This window comes from Dreissena polymorpha, chromosome 13, assembly GCF_020536995.1.
Source record: "Dreissena polymorpha isolate Duluth1 chromosome 13, UMN_Dpol_1.0, whole genome shotgun sequence".
Lineage (NCBI taxonomy): Eukaryota > Metazoa > Mollusca > Bivalvia > Myida > Dreissenidae > Dreissena > Dreissena polymorpha.
Genome location: NC_068367.1, coordinates 32,185,746 through 32,201,347, shown reverse-complemented (window position 1 = coordinate 32,201,347; position 15,602 = coordinate 32,185,746).

Here is a 15,602-nt window from a genome sequence, read left to right as displayed (position 1 = left end):
GTTCAAACCAATCTTTATAGAAAAACGTCTTATTGTTTGAAGTTATGTCTTTATTGTTCCATAAAATAGTTTTTCTGCTGGTTTGGGTTTCTAGGTTATGAGTGACATCACTCCATGCTGATAGAACATCAGACAGAAATATGTTTTCGTTTGCAATTTCATGTAAGATAGTATTGCTGATGTTACATTCAAAGAGTAAGGAGTCACCATATTTTTTTAGGATTTTCTGGTAAAAAATTTCCATTTACTCGTATTGGTATTATCTAGGTATCTTTTAACCCAGCTGCATTTGATTGCATTCCAGAAAGAGTCAATGTTCGTTAATTGGAAACCTCCATTTTCTACAGATTGAATTAACTGATTTCGTTTTATTTTATCAGGCTTACCGTCCCATATGAAATTAAACATTGCTGATTTTATATCGCTAATAATATCCTTTGGTGGATTTGGGAGAACTGTTAATACATAAATTAATTTAGAAAGTGCAAACGTTTTCAATACTGTGTTTTTCCGATTAGTGTTAGTTTACGGTGATGCCATGATTTTAAGCAGTTTTTAAAATTCTGTAATTTAGGTAGTATGTTTTTAAGAACTGTATCTTTTTCATCATTTGTGAAAGTAATTCCTAACGTGGTGGCTTCATCGGATGTCCAATTAAATTTCATTTCTTTTTTATATAGGACATTACTTTGTTTTAATTTACCTACTCGTAACACAGTGCATTTACTTTTGTTTAGTTTAAGACCCGATGTCATTCCGTAAAGGGTTAGTGACTCTATTAGGTTATGGAAGGAATCGTAATTGTCGTTTAAAAAATAAGTTGCATCGTCTGCAAATAGGGACTGTTTGATATCTTCATCAGGTTTCTATGTGTTTATTTGAATGGATGTGATGTGATAAATACTCGATGCAAATAATAAATAGCGATGATGAGAGTGGACATCCTTGTCGAACCCCTCGTTCGATGTTAAAACTGTTTGAACAGAAGCCATTGTTAATGATTATACTGTTAATATCGGTATAGAATAGTTTGACCCATTGAATGAGGCTTTCACCAAAGTTCATCTTTTTTAAGCAAGTGAACATAAATGAATGATCAAGCGAATCGAATGCCTTTTCAAAGTCTGCAAAGAATATTAGACCAGGATTGTTTGAATTGTTGAAATAGTTTATGCATTCTTGGATAAGACGAACGTTTTCACCAATTTAACGTCCTTTTATGAAACCAGATTGAGATTTTGAAATGATTGATGGTAATATTTTTTTAATTCTATTTGCTATACTTTTAGTTGCAATTTTATAATCATTGTTTAGTAAACTAATCGGGCGCCAGTTTGTTAAGGATTCTAAGTTTTTTCCGGGTTTTGGAATGAGTGATATTATACCTTGTTTTTGTAGCGTAGTTAAGTTTTCGTTGTTAAATGAATAGTTAAGTGAATTGATTAAATGTGTTTTAATATCACTCCGAATATTTTATAAAATTCGATTGTGATGCCATCAGATCCTGGACTTTTGTTATTTTTCAGTTCTTTTAGTGCTATTCCACATTCATATTCATTAAGTAATCCGTCACACAATAATTTTTCCTCTTCATTTAAAGCGTGATGTGTACTTTTAAAAAGGGTGTTATTTGCAACATGTTTTCGTTTATAGAGGGTTTCGAAAAATAAACGTTGTTCTTCTAGTATTTGAGTTTTGTTTGTTATATCTTTGCCATTGACTAATAATTTGTGTACAGTTTTTTGTTCACTTCTACGTTTTTCAATGTTTGCGAAGTATTTTGTATTTTTTTCATTGTGTTCAACATGCTGTGCACGCGCTCTTAGTATTATTCCATTGAAACGTGTATGATAGATTCCATCTAATATTTGTTTTTTTAATGTTATTTCATTTTCAATGTCGGTGGTATCATTTGTGTTTGTTTGATGCAATTGTTTTTCAAGTGTTTCAATGGTTTTGATGGTTTCAGTTTCAAGTTTGTGTGTTTCTTTTTGTTTAAATGATGTGTATCTAATTGTTGTGTTACGTATATTACCTTTAATTACTTCCCATAGGGTGTTTGGGTTTGCATCTTTATTATTTTGAACTGTATTTAATATTTCCTGTTTTATTTGTGTTTGATATTGTGTATCCAATAAGATGCTATTGTTAATTTTAAAGTATCCTGGGCCTCTTTCAGGTAGTATATTGAGTAATTTAAGTTCAACTAGAGAGTGGTCAGTCATAAATCCTGGTTTTATGTTACATGTGTCAATAATGTTGCAAAGAGATTCAGATATTAAAAAATAGTCTAATTTACAAAATATTGTTGGTTTTGTGTTTGAGTGCCAGGTGAATTTGCTTTCGTTTGGGTATACTGTACGCCAGATATCTATCATATTGTAGTTTTCAATTATGTTATTCAAAATGTTTCTATTTTTAGGATGAGTATAAAGGTTTCCCTGCTTTTTATCTAATAATGGGCTCAGGACAGTATTGAAATCACCACCGATTATAATATTTTTATCTTGGTTATCAATTATAAAAGATTGTAATGTTTCGTAAAATGTGGAATCATCTATGTTAGGACCGTAGACGTTGATTAACGTTAATTGTGTTTCATGTATTTTGATATATATACTTGCTAGTTTGCCAAGTATTATTTCGTTGAAGTTATCGACTGTGATCCCTATATTGTTTTTAATCAGAAAGGCAATGCCTTGTTTATTAGTATGTTGTCCACTGAGATATATGTCTCCGTCCCATTCATCTTTTAAGGTTTGTGTTAAAGTATTTATCAAGTGACTTTCTTGTAATAGGCATATACTATATATTTTGTCATCTAACCATTTGAAGATTTTTATACGTTTGTCTTTATTGTTTAGCCCTTTTACATTCAAAGTGCATAGTTTAATCATTTAAAGAGGTGATTGGTGATGTAAATGATAGTTTGTGTGTGATTGTCCAGTTAGTTTCTATTTTAAAATATGTCCACTTGCTTTCTATTATAAGACATAATATATTCATATATACAAACAAAAATAGAAAACAAAAAGGAGGAATACAAAAAGTTGAGTATTCCATAGTAATGATAAAATAAATAATCACAAAAATGAGAGAAAAAAACAACAATAAACAACTGGCTTGGTTAAATATTCCAATTATTAACAAACATATGCAAATCAGAAACATGTTGATGTAAGATTTATTTTGCGAAATTGTATGTTAAGAAAAAAATTATTTTCGTATTATTTTATTAATAAAGATGTATACAAGTTTTTAATGCATTTAATTGATTTGATTTTTAAGATCTAAATGTATAACACTTAGAGTTCTTATGAGAAATTATTTTCCTTTTATGTGTTCATAACAATTAACATAGTAGAGCTAATGACATAAACTATTAAAATTTTTATACATGTAATAATGATACTACATATCTTGATTTCGATCGTAAACGCCGACTACACGTTTATATTATTATTTAAACGTACGAAAATACACAAAAGTGATACGCATATCATTTGAAGTACTATAAATATTACAGTGTTAAATTTGATAAAAACTCTAACACGTTCATATTATCAGATAAACGTACGAAAATACACAAAAGTGATACGCATATCATTTGAAGTACTATACATAATACAGTGCTTCATTTGATAAAAGCCCTAACAAACATAAGGTACATTATATTTCAGTTGTAATGGTACATATGCTAATTTATAGGAATGTTTTAAACAGTATTGTTATGTGACATACAAACAACGGGTAGACATAACAGAAGAAAACAATCCAATATAAGGTACTGAAGCAACAAAGTAGTAATTGCGTATATTATCTACATTCTAGAATAAAGATTACTATTGAAACCTTTGAATTAAATTAAATCAGGCAGTGTAAATTTATTAAACACCTGAAAATTCACCCAACACATACAAAAGCTTCATATAAAAACGAAAATGAAGCAATAGTTTCAAATTATAGTGTAGGCAGTTAACCTGAAGAGTGCTAAGTGAATAAAACACAAAAGTGATACGCATATCATTTGAAGTACTATAAATAATACAATGTTAAACTTGATAACAATTCTAACACGTTTTTATTATCAGATAAACGTATGAGTGTTAAGTGAATAAAACACAAAAGTGATACGCATATCATTTGAAGTACTATAAATAATACAGTGTTAAATTTGATAAAAATTCTAACACGTTTATATCATCAGATAAACGTATTAAAATACACAAAAGTGATACGCATATCATTTGAAGTACTATACATAATACAGTGCTTCATTTGATAAAAGCCCTGACAAACATAAGGCATATTATATTTTAGTTGTAATGGTACACGTGCTAATTTATAGGAATGTTTTAGACAGTATTGTTATGTGGCCTTTCTTAATGAGTTTAATTATGTAAGCACGTTTATTAGTTTTTATTTGTGTTTTCATTATGATAATTATGAAAAGTACCAGGGAAAGCTAAAACGTCTAAATATGTTACTATTTCTTATAAACTTGTAAAATGTGTAAAGCATCTTGCATTATCTAGTAATTTCGTATATTATCTACATTCTAGAATAAAAACTACTATTGAAGCCATTGAATTGAATTAAATCAGGAAGTGTAAAATTATTAAGCACCTGAAAATTCACCCAACACAAACAAAGGTTCATATAAAAACGAAAATGAAGCAATAGTTTCAAATTATAGTGTAGGCAGTTAACCTGAAGAGTGTTAAGTGAATAAAACACAAATGCTAATAGGTTCACCATTTTCAATATCTTCAGTACTCAATTTAATTACACATAAACTATATTAAATATACATGTATTAAATGGAATCTTTGTTACTGAAGGTATCTAAATGAGTTTAATATTTAGTTAGTGATAACACTGAGTGATAATTTTACTGTTATATTGACAATTACCAGATACGGAAAAATACTTCTAAATATTCAACAAAACCTGAAAACTGGCCCGAGTTCAAAGTCAAGGTCAAAGGGGTTAACAAATTTATGCGCATGGAAAGGTCTTGTCCAGATACACATGAATACCAAATATCAAAGCAATATGTGAAGGGACACAGTAGTTATGAGCCTTTTTCGAATCGCGGTCACAGATTTCGAAACCTGAAAACTGAGCCCTAGGTTCAAGGTCAAGGTCAGAGGGGTAAAATTTTGTATGCGCATGGAAAGGTGTTGTCCAGATACACACGCATACCAAATATGAAAGCAATATCAAAAGGGACACAGTAGTAATGAATCTTTTACGAATCGCGGTAGCAGATTTCAAAACCTAAAAACTGATCCAAAGTTCAAGGTCAAGGTCACAGGGGTAAAAAATTGTATGCGCATGGATAGGTGGTGTCTAGATACACATGCATACCAAATATGAAAGCAATATCTGAAGGGACACAGTAATTATGACCCTTTTTTGAATCGCGGTCGCAGGAAAATCTCTGACCCGGCCCCGCCCCAACCCCCATAACTTTTGACCCAGGGGTCGGATCAAAATTCCGTCACTGTCACCGTCGCACATATGCTCATAGCTACCATGTAAGTAAGTTTCAAGGTTCTAGTGCTAATAGTGTGGCCAGGAAGGACGGACGGACGGACGGACGCACATCACCACAATATTCCCACTTTTTCTCCGAAAAGCGTGGGTATAAAGACATATTTTATACTGATCAAAACATGTGCCACTACATGTCTGGCCATTATTAAGTATTCTCTACAGAAGAACGTTTTTCTGTTATAGATTAAATCCTTGTTACTTTTGCAAGGATAATTCCATCAGAACTGTCTATGAGGTTCTCTGGAATTCTTTTTGACTGGGTATTATAGAGCATATTTATTACCTTAATCACTGTGCAAGATGCATAGAGGTTTTTATCTTATGTTGGTTTGATTATAAGAATTATCTCCATCAAAGGATACAGATTATGCTTTCGTTTACCTTGGTTTTTGTAAGTCATCACAACTCTGTGCTGTCTTACCTATTTTGGAACTGATCCAAGTTTTGGAACTTCAACACTATGTTTTTCGTTCCCTAACCTGCTTAAGAGGATTTGGCTTGTGTTATTGGGTTGCTTAAGAAAGTGAAATTCATGCTTTTTCTGTTGAATACGACCAATTTCAGTTGTATCTAATGCCGTCTTCACTTTGTTGTGGCAGCCAAAATTCCTTGCTTAATATCAACTCCTCTATATGGCTTCAAAAAGCTGCATGTTTACTGGTTTGTTATAAAATGGTAGACATGAAGATGAGGATGAACTTCTATGGCCAATCGGGGCCTTGAAATTCTATCTCAGCAGTGTTAGTCCATTCGAGGTACTCAAAAGACACTCTTCATTTCCCAAAAACGGGGGATGTATCTGAGGTTTCTATTTCTCTAGGTTATATCTCGACAAAGGAAGGTTTACTTTTATTTGTAATCTAATGAATCATTCATTTTTAGGATCTGACCGCATGAATTAAGAGCTCTGTCTATTTCGTGGGCGTATATTAATCACACCTTACTTTCTGACATGCTCCAAGCTATTTTCTGGAGGAATCCGACCACCTTTTTCATCTTTTTATCTTCGTTCTCTGAAGTGCCAACAATACAATTTGTATATGTTTGGTCTCATTGTGATTTCACTAACGGTAGTGTCTTTTACGACATTGACATACTTATTCTGTCCGAGAAGTCACAAATAATACCGTTCTCACGAAGATTAGCTGATAACCCTTGTTTGGGTTTTGGTATCATTAGCCGATAACCCGGTATATGGGTTCTACTGTGATTGGAAAATATATACGAACCTTCCCTCCGCAGCTGCAATATCAGCTAATAGATAGCAGGTAACGTATTTATGACATTAAAAAAACAACACTTTTTTTAAAGTAAAATTCATTATCATTAATAAATACTAACCTGCTATCGGTAAGTCCCACCTCGCACCCAGCTATTCGATTAATATTTTGTATATATATTGAAAGACTATTGAGAGTTAGTTACCGGTTTTTACCTAGGTTGCATTGCACTTTGATTAACCTGGCCTGTATTACGGTATGGAGGTGGCCGATTCCCAGTTTAAATTCCGGATGGGTTAATTCCCCTTGAAAAGGAGTAAGCTAATAGATAGCAGGTAAGTATTTAATAAGTAAAATGAATTTTACTTAAAAAAGTGTTTTACACCTATATTCCTACCTCAAATGTCAAGGTCACACATGCATGTCAAAGCTCAAATAAAAAAAATTGAATGTGGGGGCATCTGTATCCTATGGACAAAACCTTTTGTTCATTAAACATGATAATATGCATTCATTTTAGGATTTTATCAACTTATTGTTACTTTGGCAAAATTATTTTTTATGGCGACCAAATTATATTTTATGAGTGCGAAGACTACCAGAATATCAATCTAGCGCTACGCTTTATAGAATTGAACCACACATTTTATGTTTGCCATTTTACAGGAGACATATGCCTGAAGGTCATGAAATGTTTGTGTGTCTAGAGGACGGTTCCCCCCAGTCACTGTTGGAGCTGGCCTTCTCATGTTGGTTTGGTCTCAGCTGAGGTCCATATGGTACAACCCTATCATGCCATAGTGTCATTCAGCTATACTTTGGGAAAGATCAAGGGTCACACATGGTACATGTGCTGCTAGTTAGGAGCACGGCCCAGCACATAACTCTTTTCCTCTGTATGACGGGTTCAATGTAGTGTGTATATGAATTCCATTCAATACAGCTATGAATTCAAGAGAAGACCAGATGGTACCAAGAAATCATTTGTAGTAGGTAACTAACAAACAATAATGTTCAGACCATGCTTCATTAAACTTGTTATCAAGCTGATATTACATTCCTATCTTGCCATGAATTAGCTTTGATTGTGATGCATGCTTCAAAAATAAAACTAAATGAACCACGTCATGCAAAAAATGGGTCTTATGCCATATACGACCGGAACAGATTCAGACCAGCCTGCGCAGTGAAGACATCTGTTCAGGAAATATCATTTCCTTTAATCAAACCACGAAACCTTTCGTTACTTTAAAGCAGAGAGCATTGCTTTTGACCGGACTGCGCAACAGCACTGGCTTGTATTGAGCTGTGCTATAGCCATAAGACCCAAGTTCACATGACTCAGCTCAATTCAGTTAAAGGTTGTATTTATATTTATTTCTGACATTCCCAAATTGCATTATGCTCTAATTGTTTAAACATTGTTATAAATACTCGACTTGATTCCATCCAAAGATAACATGAGGTCAATGTTTATACGTTTCATTTGATTATTTACAATACATGTATATAACTGCTGCTATGTTATGTGCCATTCAACTGTATTTATTAGTAGTGAATATATTAAATCTAGGAGGTCATAATTATCCCTGCCGAAATTTTTTTACGAGGGGATATAGTTATTGGTCCCGTCCGTCCGTCCTTCTGTCCGTCTGTGCGTCAGTCCGAAATTTTGATCAGAGCATACCTCCAAATATAGTCAATGGATTTACTTTAAACTTAGAATATAAACAGATGGCCACTAGGAGAAGTGCAGTGAACAAGAACCATAAATCTATATACCTTAGTTTTTGAATTATCACCCCTTTGATATAATTTCAAAGTAAATTTTGTCCGGAGCATAGCTCTAAATCTACTTAAGGAATTTACTTAAAACTTGAAATATAAACAGATTGCAACTAGGAGAAGTGCAGTGACCCAGAACCATAACTCTTTCTACCTAAGTTTTTAATTATCTCCCCTTTTATATTATTTCAATGTAAATTTTAGTCCGGAGCATAGCTCTAAATCTACCGAAAGGATTTACTTGAAACTTGACATATAAACAGATGGCAACTAGGAGAATTGCAGTGATCAAGAACAATAACTCTATATACCTTAGTTTTTTAATTATCTCCCCTTTTATTTAATTTCAAAGTAAATTTTTGTCCGGAGCATAACTCTAAATCTACTGAAGGGATTTACTTGAACTTGAAAAATAAACAGATGGCAACTAGGAGAAGTGAAGTGACCAAGAACAATAACTCTATCTACCTTATTTTTTAAAATTATCTCCCCTTTTATATAATTTCAAAGTAAATTTTTGTCCGGAGCAAAACTCTGAATCTTCTGAAGGGATTTACTCGAAACTAGAAATATAAACAGATGGCAAGTAGGAGAAGTGCAGTGAACATGATACATAACTCTTTCGGTCGTAGTTTTTTAATAATCTTCCTTTATTTATTTTTTAATTATTTTTTAAATTTTATTTTGTAATTTATTTATAATTTTAAATTATATTTAATTTAATTTCATAGTAAATATTTTAGCTTTCAATTTGTTATATCTCCCTACAAATTCAACAATAATATTTTAAATTGAACACTGAAGTATTCACTGCAAAATGAATATATGAAGTAAAGGAAAAATAAAGTGATCAAGAACAGTAACTGTTTATAGTCTTCTTTTTTAATTACCTCCCTTTCTTTCATTTACATATATTTAAATCTCTACAGCATAATTCCAACACTATATTACTAATTGATCCTTGAAATATAAATAGATGACACAGCTGCCATGTTTTACAAATATTATTCTACTCTCTAAAACAAATGTTGTCATACAAGCAAACACATTTCGGCAGGGATTTGGCACTACTGTGACAAGGTCTTGTTGTTTTATTATCCCCCGCCATAGGCGGAGGGATATTGTTTTGGCGTTGTCCGTCCGTCCGTCTTTCCGTCCGTCCGGAGCCATTTCTTGGAAGTACTTTGGCGGATTTCACTGAAACTTGGTATGAGTATGTATATATTGATAAGAGGATGATGCACGCCAAATGGCATTGTACATCATCTGTTAATAACGGAGTTATGGCCCTTTGTATCTTGAAAAAATGCTTTTGTGTGTGTGTCCGGAGCCATATCTTTGGTGGATTTCATTGATACTTGGTATAAGTATATACATGGATAAGAGGATGGTGCACGCCAAATGGCATTGTATACCATCTGTTAATAATGGAGTTATGGCCCTTTGCATCTTGAAAAAAATGCATTTTAAGTGTCAAATATAACATTTTGTGTCCAGAAGCATATTGGCTGGGGATATCAATTCTACGAATTTGCGTGTGTTTTAATTAAAATAATTCCTTTTGGGTACAAAATGTATTGTATTAGTAAGTAGATTTAGAATAATTATAAACATATATCGGTCTGTCATATGCATTAAATGTATTTCAATGTTTGTACGTCAGTGGAAAAATCCCATATTGTTTAATAAAGTCCAAAATATTAATTAGAAATTCTTGGAAGCAATGTTTATTTTGTTCCCATGTTTTGCATGTCATTAGTACACTGTTGCTTTAATGTACATACTTGTTAAAGATGTGTTCATTTTGTGTTTTGAGTAACCTATATATCCAGTTAACTATTGTGCCAAATATATATTTGTTTTACTAACATCCTGTGTGTGTGATATGATTTAATTTAAAGTATTATCACTTGTATTATGTACAATTTCTCTGATTGAGTTGTCTGCCCCTTGTAACCTTCACTTTATGTGTTGAGCCTCGCTCTGTGAAAAGAGGGCTTAATGCATACACTTATAGTGTGGTCCCAGATAAGCATGTGCTCTCTGCGCAGGCTAATAATGGACAACAATTTCTGCTTTAATTTGTTTTTTCATTTAAATGGAATTTCGCCTAAACAAAAATAAAATTTCGGTTGTCCCTGATGAGCCTGTGTGGACTGTAGAGACAAGGGACGGGAACGAATACTGGAAATATTATTTTTAAACCTTATATTAAAATGTCCGAACCTATGACCGTCCGGAGCAAATTACTATTCCTGATTGCCACAAATGCCACTATAAATCGTATCTTATGTGCAGCTTTGAAAACTTGGATAGAGTAATATTTATTTGTTTAAGATCATTAATTATGGAGCTCTTCTTTTTAAATAAATACTGTTTAGTTTCATAAAATGTAAGATATTTCAGGAAAACACATTACCTTAATTCTAATTTATTACAATACTTCTAATTGATTTGGATTACTTTCCATCGATCATTATGTTTGCTTTTGGTTTCGGTATTTTTTTCTGGAATTAAGAACATAGACGATTTAATTGGTATAAATTTAAGAAACCAAATTCTTATTAGATGATCATGGATTTGATATATGAATAACGGAATTAAAACATACATGCTAGATCTCGACGTGACCGCGATTTGGGTGTTTGTCCCGGCGTTCCGATACAAGACATTTTGTGCCGATATTCGTTTAAACCTTCTATAAGATCACAAAAAAAGCTATTCGAGCTATATAAGGTACGGTAAGCTAAATGAATAAAACAATAAGTAGACTTATCAACTATGCAATAATTTAATAAAATAAAGCTTAACTGAAACATAATTTAGTGATGGTACGTATATTAATTCGGTAACTTGAAACGAATGTAGTTATCCTTTTTAAGTCCCCAATATTTAATGCTCAATGGCATGAACATTAAATACATATTAGCTTATAAAAAACAAACTGCATTTAACTTGATGTTCAATGCAAGTGCTTTCGTTCCAAAGAATTATTTTATGTGTATTTAATTAATTTCAAATATATAATCTATCTTGCAAAACGCAGTGTTGCAAAACGCACACTTTTATTGCTTAAAACTTTAAACAGGCGGGATTCGATAATACATTTCGTGAAATTATGTAAAAAGCATGTTTAAGTTTCGTTTTATTGCTGCACAACGTGCACTGCAATTGGATGAAACTGTATTTACCCGAGATTTGATAACATATATTAAACATTATGTGTTCGTTTCGTCTTATTGCTACGTTGCACAATACTTCGGTCCATGTGAATTGAATCCGTGTCGCTAATGTAAATTTACCAAAATAGTTATATCATCACGATAAATTATAATGAGTTTTGCGATTTAATGCGTAAACATCATAACCAGACAGATCCTTTTAAAGCCCCATTAACACTCAAAATCAACGAATATTTTGTAAATTATTTCGTAAAATAAAGTGTACCCATAAACAAATCAGTGTTACTTATAATACCCAAAATTTAAACGACAGATGTGGTCTGGTAAGATTGTATCTTTTTAAATCTATGTTACCAGACCACATCTAGCGTTCAAATTTGGCTATTGCTTTAAAGAACACTGATTGTTTATGGGTTTACTTTATGTTATGCAACAGTTTACAAAATATTCGTTGAATTTAAGTGTTAACGGGGCTTTAAATAATGTCATGTACCAAGTTTCTGACTACAACGAGCATGGTGTCCGTTACTTATTAAGTAACGATTTTCCGCTTTTATTTGCTTTGATTTTATGAAGATGTTCTTTCAATAAGTTCTTAAAACCGTCCACCTCTCGGTCACTGAAGGTTTAAGCACGTTGTTCACTTATTTCTTTTGTGACAAAGTCAGAGGCTATATTGAACAATGTTCGTTTGACAAATTGCGCGAAAACGATGTCATTTTCAGGATTGCGTTGTTGGTATTTTACAGTGATAAGTTAACAAATTTCAATGGTTAGGTTATAATGGAGTAACCATCGTTTATACAAAAAAATACAAATATATGGAGGTAAAATATCCATGTAAATAACTGCGCTAATCAAGTAACTAAAGCTAATATTAACCACTGTTTATACAATTAACCGCTGAAGTAAAAAAACCTGTAAAACACAGATTTCTAAATGTTTATTAATAAACGTTAATGTTTCACATAAATTGACTTTCATATTTGACTGATTTTTAGAAAATAATTTGTACATATTGCATTACTCTGAATTGACGATTGGCTCCTCTCCTTATACCCTCCCGTTTGCCAATTATCATCTCGTTCATTGATGGCAGCTCTTATCAAAGCAAAGACTTTAAATGGAAACCAAAACTGTGACTTTGTACATGTACTTTTTTGGAAGGGTCTTTGCATAAAAATAAAATACTCGAATATGAATTTTGGATTCGAATATTCGGCCGATTTTCGAATATTCGAATATTCGGTTATTCGGTCCCTTCCCTAGTGAAAACACTTAATGCACTAAGCCCAGTTTTCTCACAACCAGACTCTATTATATTTGTCCCTGCTTTCAATTGTAAATTTTAGTGTTAAAGTCCCATACCTTATTTATGTCCCATGATTTGTCACTTATTTTAACTTTTATCATGATTTTTGTGCTTGTAATTTTCTCAGTATAAATAACCAGTTAGGCATCCATAAATGTTGATTTTAATTATGATGTAAAATTTATAAAAAAAATGTGCTCTGTTACATTGCAAATAGATTGTTGGATTACATCAGAATTCAAAAGATACTTAATTTTATTTCTGGCTTTAAGCACATGATTACTTAGATAAAGCTGTTTGTGATGTTCAGAAGTAATCTGCAATCTACCAGGGTTTTAAGGTTTTTGGTTAAGAAAAGAGTTTTCACAAAGTGCGGGTTATTTTTTTAAGTATGATGCATGTTTAATATGTTTCTATATTGGTATTTCAGCTTTTATTTTTATTGTCTATATTAAAGCTGCCTTGTCAAAGTTTAGAAAATGACAAAATTAAAAAATATTGTTTCAAATTCTTTAAAACAAAACATGTATCAAATAATGTGGCACTTATTCAGACCATACTATGACGAGGTATATTGTGTACCACACTTGTCCTTACCTCAAAGTCTGAGGGCACACTTACAGTTCAAAGGTCAAATCTGAGGTCGCTATTACAGTTCAAAGGTCAATTTTGAGGTCACATTAACAGTTCAAATGTCAAATTTAGCCATAAACCATCTTGTATGGCCTATAATATTTCCACTCATCATGCAATATAAAAAGAAACACAAATGATCAACATGAGTCGACTGAGTGTCACATTCATCACACGTCGCATGAAAGGTCAAGGTAACACGTAGAAGTCAAAAGCAAATTTTGGCCATAAAAAAACTTGTTTTTGGCAAATCTGGAATTTTGTGATAAAATCGGAATGTTGGGGCATCTGTGTCCTGTGGACATGTGTATTGTTCACCTTATTTTAAGAATACCAATTGTTCTGCTAACTTCATATTTGCTTTAAAAATGACTTAATTAAGTAATTGGTTGTAAAGTCATTTTGTTTAATTTCATTTATATGCTTTGTATGTTGTATATTGCCTGTTTCAGGACACTTTTTTAAACGTTACCTCTTCATATAATTATTGTATTAAATTGGTTATCTCAATAAAGTATGAACCAATTATACGATAAATGGACCCAAGTTTTATGTGAACTTTCCTATTTGGTTATGTTTTCAAAATGTGATATGTTGGTAAAATACTCAGATTAATGTATTTTTGTATCATAACATCTACATCCTCTTTTGTGGACCATCTTTGATAGATAATATTTCAAATCATCCATGCTCTGTAAAAAGGATGTTTAATGCATGTGCATAAATTGTTGTCCCAGATTAGCCTGTGAAGTCCGCACAGGCTAATTATGGACGAAACTTTCCGCTTGTATGATTTATTTTCGTTTAAAGTAAGTCTGTGCGGACTACACAGGTTTATCTGGGACGACACTGTACGCATATGCATGAAACCCCCTTTTCACAGAGCACAGCCAAAATGTATTACACACACGTCTTCTTTATGTACATTTACACTGCTGTGAACCTAGCCTTGTCTTTTTCACCTGTTAAAGCTGCTTTGCTATTATAAGCATTTATTTTTCTATCATTTTTAAATGTGCATATCAATGTTTAAAATCTTTCTAGGACTGTAAACTGTTTTAATAAATGAAAATTTCTATGCGTATTTGTAAGTACTATTTTAACACATTTTGATAATATATTGTGATAAACTTTGTATGACCATTTGTGAAACTTTATATACTAAGATGCTATATTTGCCATCTTAATCACTTGTTGCAACTTAATATACATGTACTTAGCTTACACATTTTAATCTTTCAATCACTATTTTAAACTCCGTATACTAAGCTAACACATTTGCTATCCTACTCACTTGTTAAAATTAATATACTTTGCTGTCAAATTTGCTTCTTAAATCACTTGTTTAAACTTGATATACTTAGCTGACAATTTTGCCATCTTAACCAAGTGTTAAAACTATGTATTCTTAGCTATTCTGACTTATTTGCAATGCTATCACTAGTTAAAACTTCATACAACAGATTGACTATTTCCCCTCACCTGTGGTGACCAAGTTGCCATGTTAATCATTTGTTAAAACGTCGTATACTTAGGTACTAGTTTTTCATCCTTATCAATAGTTAAAACTTCGGTTTTTATTTGGCTGAATAAGTTGCCATTGTACAAAATACTAAAAACTTGGTATACTTAAGTTTCAAAATCCATTTCTTGATATGGAGCCTTGTTCTGAGAACACTGGGCCTAATGCATGTGCGTAAGGTGTCGTCCCAGATTATGCTGTGCAGACCGCCTGTGCATGGGCGCCCCTGTCCGCTTTTATGGATTTTTTTCATTTAAATGAGGTCTCTTATTACTGAAAAGGCACATGCATTAGGTCCAGTTTTCCCAGAGCGAGTCTCATATTAATCACTTGTAATACTGGCCTGTAAGTCACGCTTTTTATGTAGTCTTGTGCCTCTGGTTGATATA